This window comes from Salvelinus sp. IW2-2015, unplaced genomic scaffold (genome assembly GCF_002910315.2).
Source record: "Salvelinus sp. IW2-2015 unplaced genomic scaffold, ASM291031v2 Un_scaffold1121, whole genome shotgun sequence".
Taxonomy (NCBI): Eukaryota; Metazoa; Chordata; class Actinopteri; order Salmoniformes; family Salmonidae; genus Salvelinus; species Salvelinus sp. IW2-2015.
In genome coordinates, this window is record NW_019942737.1 from 282,452 (window position 1) to 293,001 (window position 10,550).

The following is a 10,550-nucleotide window of genomic DNA, read 5'->3' on the forward strand; positions in this document are numbered from 1 at the left end:
AAAAAGAAGAGATGAGCTTTCCACATAATTCAATTTAAGTAGAAATCAGACAGGTTGTTTTTTCCTATCCAATCAATCCTAACAGCAACACCTGCATCATCTGTACCCCCCCTATTAGGCTACGACGCCCCCCTCCCCATTCGCAGAACCATACCTATCGACGTGCGGACAACTGCCAGCACCTCCTAAGTTTACACTAAGTGTCATCAGCTGTTCAGGTCTTGAAAGCTGACAAAGTTGAGATCGTATCGTCCTCCCACTCTTCCTCTGCCTTTCCTTCCATTGTGTCTCCCCATTTGTATGATAGTGACTAGAACGTTCACAGTCCAGCTCCTGTGTGGAAAGAAGAGTAAATAGTACTTGCTTGTGGCATTGTGTGTGTGTGTGTGTGTATGTGTGTGTGTGTGTGTCCTGACATCCACTCTCTGCTAGTGAGTCCTTCTGTTTCGATGTCATTGGGGATGACATGTTCTGCACTGATGGTGAAACTACCGAAAGCCACTAAGGGGAATCAGGTAAGAGACGAGACCACTTTACTATCGGCCTCGTCCTCTTTATATCCCTCTCTCTTCCTGACAGTGCTCACTGATTTTCTCGCTTTCTCTCCCTCTTCAAATATCTGCATTCAGATCCTTCCATCTCTGCACCTGATGATAGACAAACACGAACAGATACAAACCACAACAAACCTACAAACCAAACACACTGAGACCACACGACACAGAACACACATACACAACACCACCCACACACACACACACACACCACCCCCCCACACACACACAGCCACCACACACACCCCAACAAAACCGAACCCACACACATAGTATTCCCGAACAGCTTCTGAGATCTAACCCTCTAGAGAGTCCCCATTCAGAAATCTTAACTTCACACTGGGCCCACGGAGGGGGAAATGAGGCCCAATCCAATTCCAACTCAAAAGTAAAAGTGTTCTAACTGATGTGTGCTTAGGAGGCTGATTTTAACAGACCAAAGACACATGTACAAGGGACATAGGTGTCTCCCAGGTTCATATAACTTAGGAACCAGCCATATATACGAAAGCCTTGTGTGCTTCGGCTTCATACTAGAGACCGACACAATGTACAGGTTCTCTGGTGTGCTTCCAGGCTTATACATCAATATAAGGGACGGAGGTGCCCAAGTTAATAAAGCCAGAACATACGATGGTGTCTCCCATTCTCTAAGGAAAAAAATCCAGCCAGCATATGTAGGGATGCCTGTGTGTCTCAGGCTCATAATAGGGACAGACACCAATTACTATAGGGACTCTGTGTATGCCAGGCTTCATAACTGTAGGACAGACACCATTTCAAGGACTCTGTGTGTTCCCAGACTTCATAACTAGGACAGACACAATTAATATCACGGGAATCTGCGTGTGCCCCAGGCTTCTACTGCGACCAGACACTACAGCTCTAGTGGCTCCCCAGCTTGATAACTACCAATTATCCGACCGGTGCTGTTTGCTTCCACGCTTCCACTACTCCCACCGACCAGAACATTATGCAGGGACTGCTGTGATGCTCCAGGCTCTCAACTCAGGAACCAGACCCGAGCTCATAGTACAGGGACACTGTTTGTGTCGCTTCCAGGCTTCTCAATAACAAGGACCAACCAACATTTAGACCAAGGGAGCTCTGTGTGCTTCAGGCTCATAACTAGGGACGTGTTAACCCGGGACTCTGTCGTGCTTTCCAGGATGCTCTAACTAATCGCAGACCAAGTAATTATACAGGGACGGCCTGTGGTGCTTCCGAGGCTGTTGATAACCTAGAGGACGAGACACTAATAGCCTTAGACGGACTCTGTGTGTGCTTCCCGGCTTTACCTCGGTCAGACCACCATGTACGGAACCCGTGTGCTTCCAGGCTGCTTGCATAACTACGCCCCCTCAGCAAAACCAATGATACCATGGGATCATGTGTGCATTCCCAGGCTATCATAAACTACGGCACGAGACCCACCTAATACCAATGGCAATATGGTGGTGTCCCCGGCTTCATAACTACCACCGACCAGACACCATTATACCCCCCAGGATCTACTTTGTGTCAGCGCTCCTCAACTAGTGACGAAGACTCATTCTATACTCGGGATCTGATGACTCTCCCAGGCTCCATAATCCTCCCCTGAGGCCAGTAACTCATACGTGCGACTCTGATGTGTTAACTCAGGCCAACCCAGACAGTCATCCCCCCCCAATGTAAGGGAAAACCCCACTCCCCCCACCCCCGCCCGGGTCGTGTTAGCTTCCAGGCTTCATACTAGGACCAGAGCACCCTTATTAGAACGGGACATTCTGTGTGACTTCAGACTTCATAAATAAGGTCAGACGACCACTATAAGAACGATACTGATATGATATAATAAATCAGGCCAGACACATTATATCCATGGGTACTCTGTGGTGATCGAGGTGTTCATAATAGGAGCAGAAAACAGAGACATATGAGAAAGGACGCTGGTTTGCTCCCCAGCTCATAGATGGACCAGAACATAATACGGGACGTGTTACGTGCAGGCTCCATTGAAATTAGGACTCCAGTAACACATTAGACAGGAGGATTGTGTGCTCCCAAGGTTCATAACGAGAACCATTAGTACGCGGGACTCTGTGTGCCAGGCTTCCTAAACTAGAATCAGCAACATTAGTAAAAAGATATGTGCCCCAGGCTCATAACTAGAAGACTACATTATACAAGGATCTAGTGATGTCTTCCGCTTCATATAAATAGACGAACACATTATAACAGGGAATTTGAATCACAGGCTTCATGTAACTAGTACCAGGACACATTATAAGCAGGGACTCTTGTGGCTTCCAGGCTTCATTAGTGACCAAGAACAATCCATTTACAGGATAAAGCTCAATAATCCAAACGACTAATCATAATAAGACAGACACAGTATATACAATCAGGATCAATAGTGTGGCTCAGGTACTCCTAATAGTGAGAAGATACACATTATTAAGGGATCTATGTGTCGATCGAGGCTTCTAACTAGCACAGCACCATTATCAGGGACTCTGTGTGGTTCCAGGCTTCATAACTAGGACCAGCACTATTATACAGGACTCTGTGTGGTCGCCAGGCTTCATAATAGGACAGAACACATTAATCAGGGGGATCCCTGTGTGTTCCAGGCTCTCTAACCAGGGACACATTATATACAGGACCTAGTTGGACTGCTCCGGCTTCATAACTAGGAAAGACACATATCAGGGACTCTGGTGTTGCTCAGGCTCCAATAATAGGACCAGAACATTATACAGAGGACTCTGTGTGTCCAGGCTTTATAACTAGGGACCAGACGACATTGATAAAGCAGGGGGGACTCTGTGTGCTCCCAGGCTTCATAACTAGGACCAGACACATTATACAGGGACTCTGTGTGCTCCCAGGCTTCATAACTAGGACCAGACACAGGGCTCCAAAAGGGTTCTTCGCTGTCCCCAATAGAGAACCATTTTTGCATCCAGGTAGAACACATCTGTTGTAAGGGTTCTAACCTGGAACCCAAAACGGTTCTACCCAGAACCAAAATGGTTCTACAAACGGTAATGGTTAGGGTTAAGCCGAAGAACCCTTTTAGGTTCTAGATAGCACCTTTTTCTCTTAGAGTATAGGTCCAGACTCCGATGTAATGTTTTGTATCAACAGTTGTGTTGAATTGGCTATTTGAGGTACTATTTATATACTGTTAAAATGGCTTTAGAATGTCCTGCCCACACAGATCTCTTGGTCGACAACATATCAACCTGGCCATAAACAGTATTCAAGAAGATGCAGATAGAGGAGAAACAGAATGGCATGTTTGTATAGATGATCTACCGTTTAGTTTAAAGTCCATAACTAGAAAATCCCACCTGATCTTCCATATTACCTGATAGCTGATCCACCACAACACACGTACAGATGTAGGATCTTAATTTGATCTCTCTGTTGTGGATGAGCATTTTCCTGCAGATAAGCTTTGTGTTTTAACATAAATTCACTGGAAACCCACATTTTTTTATTTAACCTATATTTAACTAGGCAAGTCAGTTAAGAACAAATTCTTATTTTCAATGATGGTCTACAGTGGGTTAACTGCCTTGTTCAGGGGCAGAATGACAGATTTTTACCTCGTCAGCTCTGGGATTTCGATCTTTCAACCTTTCGGTTACAAGTCTAACGCTCTAACCACTAGACTACCTGCCACCCCGCATTATAGACTACACATTCAAATGTTGTTGCTGCAGGTTTATTTTACTCTGGCAATACTGGTCAAATTAAGATCCCACACTTGTATGTAACATGATGGGAGTCATCATATTAGAATTGGGTAATAATGTGTTAGCCTTCAGATCTAGGAGAGAGAGAGAGAGTGTGTGTGTGGGGGGATTAATAAAGCTATGGTAATTTCATAATCCTGTATAATTTTCTGCCACTCAAATTCTTGTTTTTTTGTGTCTATGGGTTGTCTGTGTTTGCAGTATGCTGTAGTTTAAGTGCCATTACCACCACTTTATGTAGACCTGCTCACTTCCATTTGCCTTCCATTCCATCTAGTAATTCTATCACTCATAGTTTCCATCTCTCCCTGCTCAAATGTTCCATTTTGCTTTTGATTCACACTCTCAGCTTCCCATTTATCCGAGACGTGAGAAGTGGAGAGGAGAGGAGAGGAGAGGAGAGGAGAGGAGAGGAGAGGGAGAGGGAGGAGAGAGAGAGCGATGAGGAGCAGGAGAGGAGACGCGAAGGAAAAGGAGATAAAGACGAAGAAGGAGAGTATGAGAGAGAGGGAGAGGGATCAGTTTTCTGATGCATGCTACGATTGATTGTGAGATGGAATGGCGAATGGGAGTGGTAATTGGTAGGAACTGGGGTTAAGATGAATGGCGAATGGGAGTGAAACTTGTAGGACTGAGGGGGTTAAGATGAATGGCGAGATGGGAGTGAATGTGTAGAACTGGGGGGTTAAGATGGAATGCGAATGGAGTGTAATTGTGGTAGACTGAGGGTAAGATGTGATGGGCGAATGAGTGGAATGTGGTAGCTGTGGGGGTAAGAAATTGAGTATTTGGCGATATGGAGTGATGTGGTAGGATCTGAGGGGTTAATGATGGAATGGCGAATGGGAGTGGAATGTGGTAGGACTGGGAGGCTTAAAGATGAATGGCGAATATGGTGAATGTGTTAGGACTGAGAGGGGTTCTCAGCATGAAAAACCCAATCGCACATATAAACGGAATTCAATTACTTCCTCATACTTTAGCCTATCCCCCGCCCCCTATGCACACCCCGGGCTTCGCTCGATAATATTTTAAATGAATGGACGATATGGAGAGTGTAACTTCTTGTGCGCATTGTGTAGGATGCTGGTGTGGTTTTAGATGGATATGCGTTGTATGAGTGTGTATGGTGGAGGTGGGAATGTGTCGAGCGGGGTAAATAGATGAATTGGTGGCGAAATGGTGAGTTGCTGTCGGTAGCTGAAGCTTCAACTTCGCCGCGTGGCGCGCTGTGATGAGTGATAGAGCGTAGTTAGTACGCTGTTGTCCATGCTGTGTGAGGGTGTGTGTGTCGTGTGAGGGATTATGTGTGTGTGTGATGTGTGGTGTGTATGGATCACCAGTATGATTATACATTACCTTCTATCAAACGACTTCCTACATTTCAGCTCTTTTCATGCTAAGTCAGCTTTTAATGCTTCAACGTGACGTCGATATAATCAGTACAGTACGCGACACAACTACCCAACCCTAATCTCTATTCAATAGCAACAGACACACGACTATGCTTCAACCTCCCTATCTTCCCATACATATTCAACACACAGCCGCCCCTCCCTGAGTCCTACTACAACAGCTCGCACTACTCTATCTCTTCAGCCACTACACGGTTAAAGAGTACTTTCCTTCTGTCTATTTAAAAAACCATTCTTACCTGGATGCTCAGATTAGCTTACTCCAAGCACCGAATGGTTTTAAATGAAACAGGAGCACAGTACTTTTAACGGAGAAACTAGCCAGCTTGTATGTCCCAAAACTGGTGAAATATAATAAGTAAACTAAAATCATGATGGGGTGATGACACTAAGTAAGCATCAGCTAGAAGACGCGTATATAAGACACCGCAACTACCATACCATATCCTGGCGGCCCTGGGAGAGGAAGCTAAAAGAAATTGACAAATAGGATAAGAGGAGAGAGATAGGAGAAAAGGAGGTGAAGCACATTCCTCCGTTCAAAATCAAAAGTAGGGCAGTTTGTCTGTCTGTCTGTTAGAACGTAAATAATGTGGCCCAGGAGTTGACAGGGTAATATATCTGGGGATACACACACACACACCACACACACACACCAGCACACACACATCACACACACACACACACACACACACCACACACACACACACACCACACACACATACGCACACGCAAACAAATACACACACACACATACACACACACCACCACACACAACACACACACAACTACAAACACAACACACACACACACACCACACAAGCACAGAAAGTAAAATATAGACGCGACGAAGCCCGGCGGCGATCAGTGCGCAGGCTATAAAGTACCTGAGGACAGTATTGACCTTCAGTTTGTGGATGAGTTGGTGGAAAGTATTTACGCTAGTTTGTGTATGGAGTTGGTAGGAAGTATTTACCTCAGTTTGTGATGGAAGGTTGTAGGAAGTATTTACCTTCAGTGTTGTGTGGAGGTTGTGAAGATATTGGAGCTTTAGTTTGTATGGAGGTTGGTAGAAAGTTAGTTGAGCGGCTTTAGTTTGTGATGGTGTTGGTGGAAAGTAATTTACGCTAAGTTTTGATGGAGGTTGTGGAAAGTATTTAGCAGCTCCAGTTTGTGTGATGAGGTTTTAGGAAGTATTGACGCTTTAGTTTGGGATGGAGGTTGTTAGGGAAGTAAATTGACCTTTAGTTTGTGAGGAGGTTGGTAGGAATTAATTTACCTTTAGTTTGTGATGGAGTGTTGGTAGGGTAAGTATTTACGCTTTAGTTTGTGATGGATTGTGAAAAGTATTTACTTTATAGCTTTGTTGATTGGCGCTTCAGTTTTAAGGTGGTTTCAGAGCAGACATGGGCTTCGCAAATATCTATATGGATTAATGGCTGTAGTCATCAACTCACTAGTCATCTAAGGTTGATAGACAGATACGGCGGGCAGATCATCTGACTTTTAACATATGTAATCATATACAGATGAGGTGCTATGTGCTGTGTTACTAATTAGAGGGTATAATGCTCTAAGTCTAGTGATGTAGCTGTGGAGTACAGACACACAACATGACACACAAATACATTACACTCACCAGAGAGACACAGTAACAAATACATAAGCATTTTCAGCAGAGAGACCACCATCACAAAGTAGCATAGCACTCAGGCAGAGAGCACACTTCACAAATAATTACACTCACAGAGAAGAGCACACACCAAATAGCACAGCACTCAGCAGAGAGACAGCACACACAAGATACATACAGCTCACAGAAGAGCCACACAGAATTACATACACTCACAGAGAACAGCACACAAATAGCAACGGCACTCACAGAGAGAAAGCACACACAAGATACATACACTCCAGAGAGAAACGCACACACAAATCACAACACTCTTCACAGAGAGACCAACAAACACACAGCACAGCCAAAACACGCAGCACACAGCACACCACACAACAGCACACACACACACACACAACACACCAACACAACCACACGACACAGCACACACACTGATTTGAATGTGGCATCCTTAATGCTTAACATAACGTGTAATTACAGTGTCATGTCATAAATTTAACTGTATATGCCCTGCAGCCATGAGCCGCACGCACAGCATTCCATATTTGATGTCACTTAATCATTGAAAATGCATGCATGCATATTGACATCACTATGCAACTAACAAACTTAGCAGTCCAACAGATTTATCATCATATGGAGAAAAAACATTAACAATCCTATAAATTCTCGCATAAAACTCAAGTCTAAATATTATGATCAACATGATGACGAACAGCCATTTATCTCCGGATAGAGTGTGTGTGTGGTTGTGTGTGTGTTGTGTTTGTGTGTGTGTGTGTTGTGGTGTTGTTGTGTTGTGTGTGTGTGGTGTGTGGTGTGTGTGTTGCTGTGAGAGACAGAGAGAGAGAGAGAGACCAGAGACAGAGGAGCAGAGTACCCAGAGGGGAGAGAGAGAGAGAGAGAGAGAGAGAGGAGAGAGAAAGAGAGATGAGAGAGAGAGAGAAGAGAGAGAAGAGAGGAGAGAGAGAGAGAGAAGAGAGGAGAGAGGTAGAGAGAGATGAGAGAGACGAAAGAAGAGAGAGAGAGAGAGAGAGAGATTTGTTTGCCTGCATTGTTTTATGCCTAAGGCTCTTTCTGTTTCTGTGTGTACATATTATCCTTTGGGGCACCGGCAAAATGTCCCCACTTGTCAAATGTTCCCTGTTTTACTATCCTTGTAAGGACATTTGGATCCCAATAATAAAGCTACACACACACACACGTACACACACACACGTACACACACACACGTACAAACAGACACACACTCAGTATCCCCAGAGGGGGTGACTCCTTCATCTCATCGATCAAATGAATTGACCTGTTAGTAATGGCCACAATATAAACAGGCCATGCTGTAGCAAACAGATGACTGGATCCTGTCTCACAAACAGTGTTGAGAAGGCAGAAAGAGGGAGTAAGAGATGCACAGAAAGAGGGACGGAAGAAAGACTGGGATAGGAGAGAAAGAGCGAGAGACTGAGATAGAAGAGGGAGAGAGGGAGAGAAAGAGAGAAGAAAGGATATAGGGATAGGAGAGAAAGAATACGTGAGAAAAAGAGAGAGAGATAGACAAGTGATATAAGAGAGACAGGGGAATATATAGAGAGATATAAAGAGAGTTTGAGTTTTAAATAACCTTTATTGGGTCTGGGAACCCACAACACAATAACCACTCAAACTACAAAGCAGATCTCATGGGCATCTGAATCAGTCCAAATGACCACTTGTACTGTAGCCTTCCCAGGGGTGTTCAGGCTAAACAAGGTAGCCTTCCCAGGGGTGTTCAGGCTAACAAAGCCTTCCCAGGGGTGTCCAGGCTAACCAAGCCTTCCCAGGGCTGTCCAGGCTAACAAAGCCTTCCCAGGGGTGTCCAGGCTAACCAAGCCTTCCCAGGGGTGTCCAGGCTAACCAAGCCTTCCCAGGGTTGTCCATGCTAACCAAGCCTTCCCAGGGGTGTCCAGGCTAACCAAGCCTTCCCTGGGCTGTCCAGGCTAACCAAGAGAGAAAGGATTTTACAGTTTCCTGCCAACTGCTCACGTGGACAGGAGAATGCTATCTGCCCGAAGGCTGTCACATGATCTACTGTCCCAACAATGTTGTGAATCTGTAGTTTACACTGAGTGTCTGTGAATCCCCTCAGCACAGTCTTCTTCTCCTCATTTCCCTCTTTCACCTTCGTCCCCAGATGGGAGGAGCAGCAGTGTATTGATTTCTGCAGGTCAGACCCTGCCAGACACACCTTCTGTACAGGATCATTGGGAGGCTGTTCATTGTCCACCTGGTAGAAGCGATAACCTCCTGGGGCCTCAGCCAGATAGAGGCCCTTTCCAACCCCAGTGAGGGGCCAACCAAGCAGCTTAGCATTGCTGACAGCCTGGCTAGACTGCAAAGTCAAACCGAGGAAGTCGTTGCCTAGGCGATATTCTCCCACTCTATAATTGTAGATCAGTTCAGCCACACAGTCATCATACTCTGGCCCCAAGCTGACCATTGTCTTGCTCTATTTTCCATCATAAGGGCCCTTACAAGTTGCCTTACATCCTTCTTCCAACTCTTTGTGACGCAAAATCGTCATGCTGAGCACATCTCTGTAAAAGGTGACTGTTTTGCTTCTGTCACCTACTTTGAAAACAAAATGCAAGGCTCGCCTCAAAGCCAATATAGCCCATGTGAGTTTGCTTATGTACTACACGATTATACATCACACTCAGTTTGTCTACTTTGATTAAGGATCCTTGCAATTGATTGTCATATAGAAAAGAGAAAAGAAAAACAGAAGAAACAACAGAGAAAGAAGACTTTGAGAAAAAACACCCTATGAGGCATGATCATTATCATTGTTTTAATTTTCCCTTAACCTTAACACTTTTCCCACTACCTTTTGCTGCCGTGACAGCAGTAACAAATTATCTCAAGCGGCAACACTTCTTCACAATTCAACTGATCTAACCCCACCGTCTTCTGTAGCACCACCAGAGACCTCAACATCAAAGAAATCTGCCTATTTGGTAGATTTCCCAAAAGTCTGATCCAGGAACCCATTTACCTGGGGCGGCAGATAGCCTAGTGGTTAGAGCGTTGGGCCAGTAACCGAAAGGTTGCTAGATTGAATCCCCGAGCTGACAAGGTAAAAATATGTCGTTCTTCCCCTGAACAAGGAATTCGTTGTAAATAAGAATTTGTTTTTAAAACTGACTTGCCTAGTTAAATGAAG

At 44.9% G+C, this 10,550-nt stretch overlaps 1 pseudogene; it reads right to left on the reverse strand.

The window, feature by feature from the left end:
- Nucleotides 1–9,009: 9,009 nt before the first annotated feature.
- LOC112069789 (glyoxalase domain-containing protein 4 pseudogene) lies at nucleotides 9,010–9,922 on the reverse strand (annotated as a pseudogene).
- Between the last annotated feature and the right edge of the window lie 628 nt (nucleotides 9,923–10,550).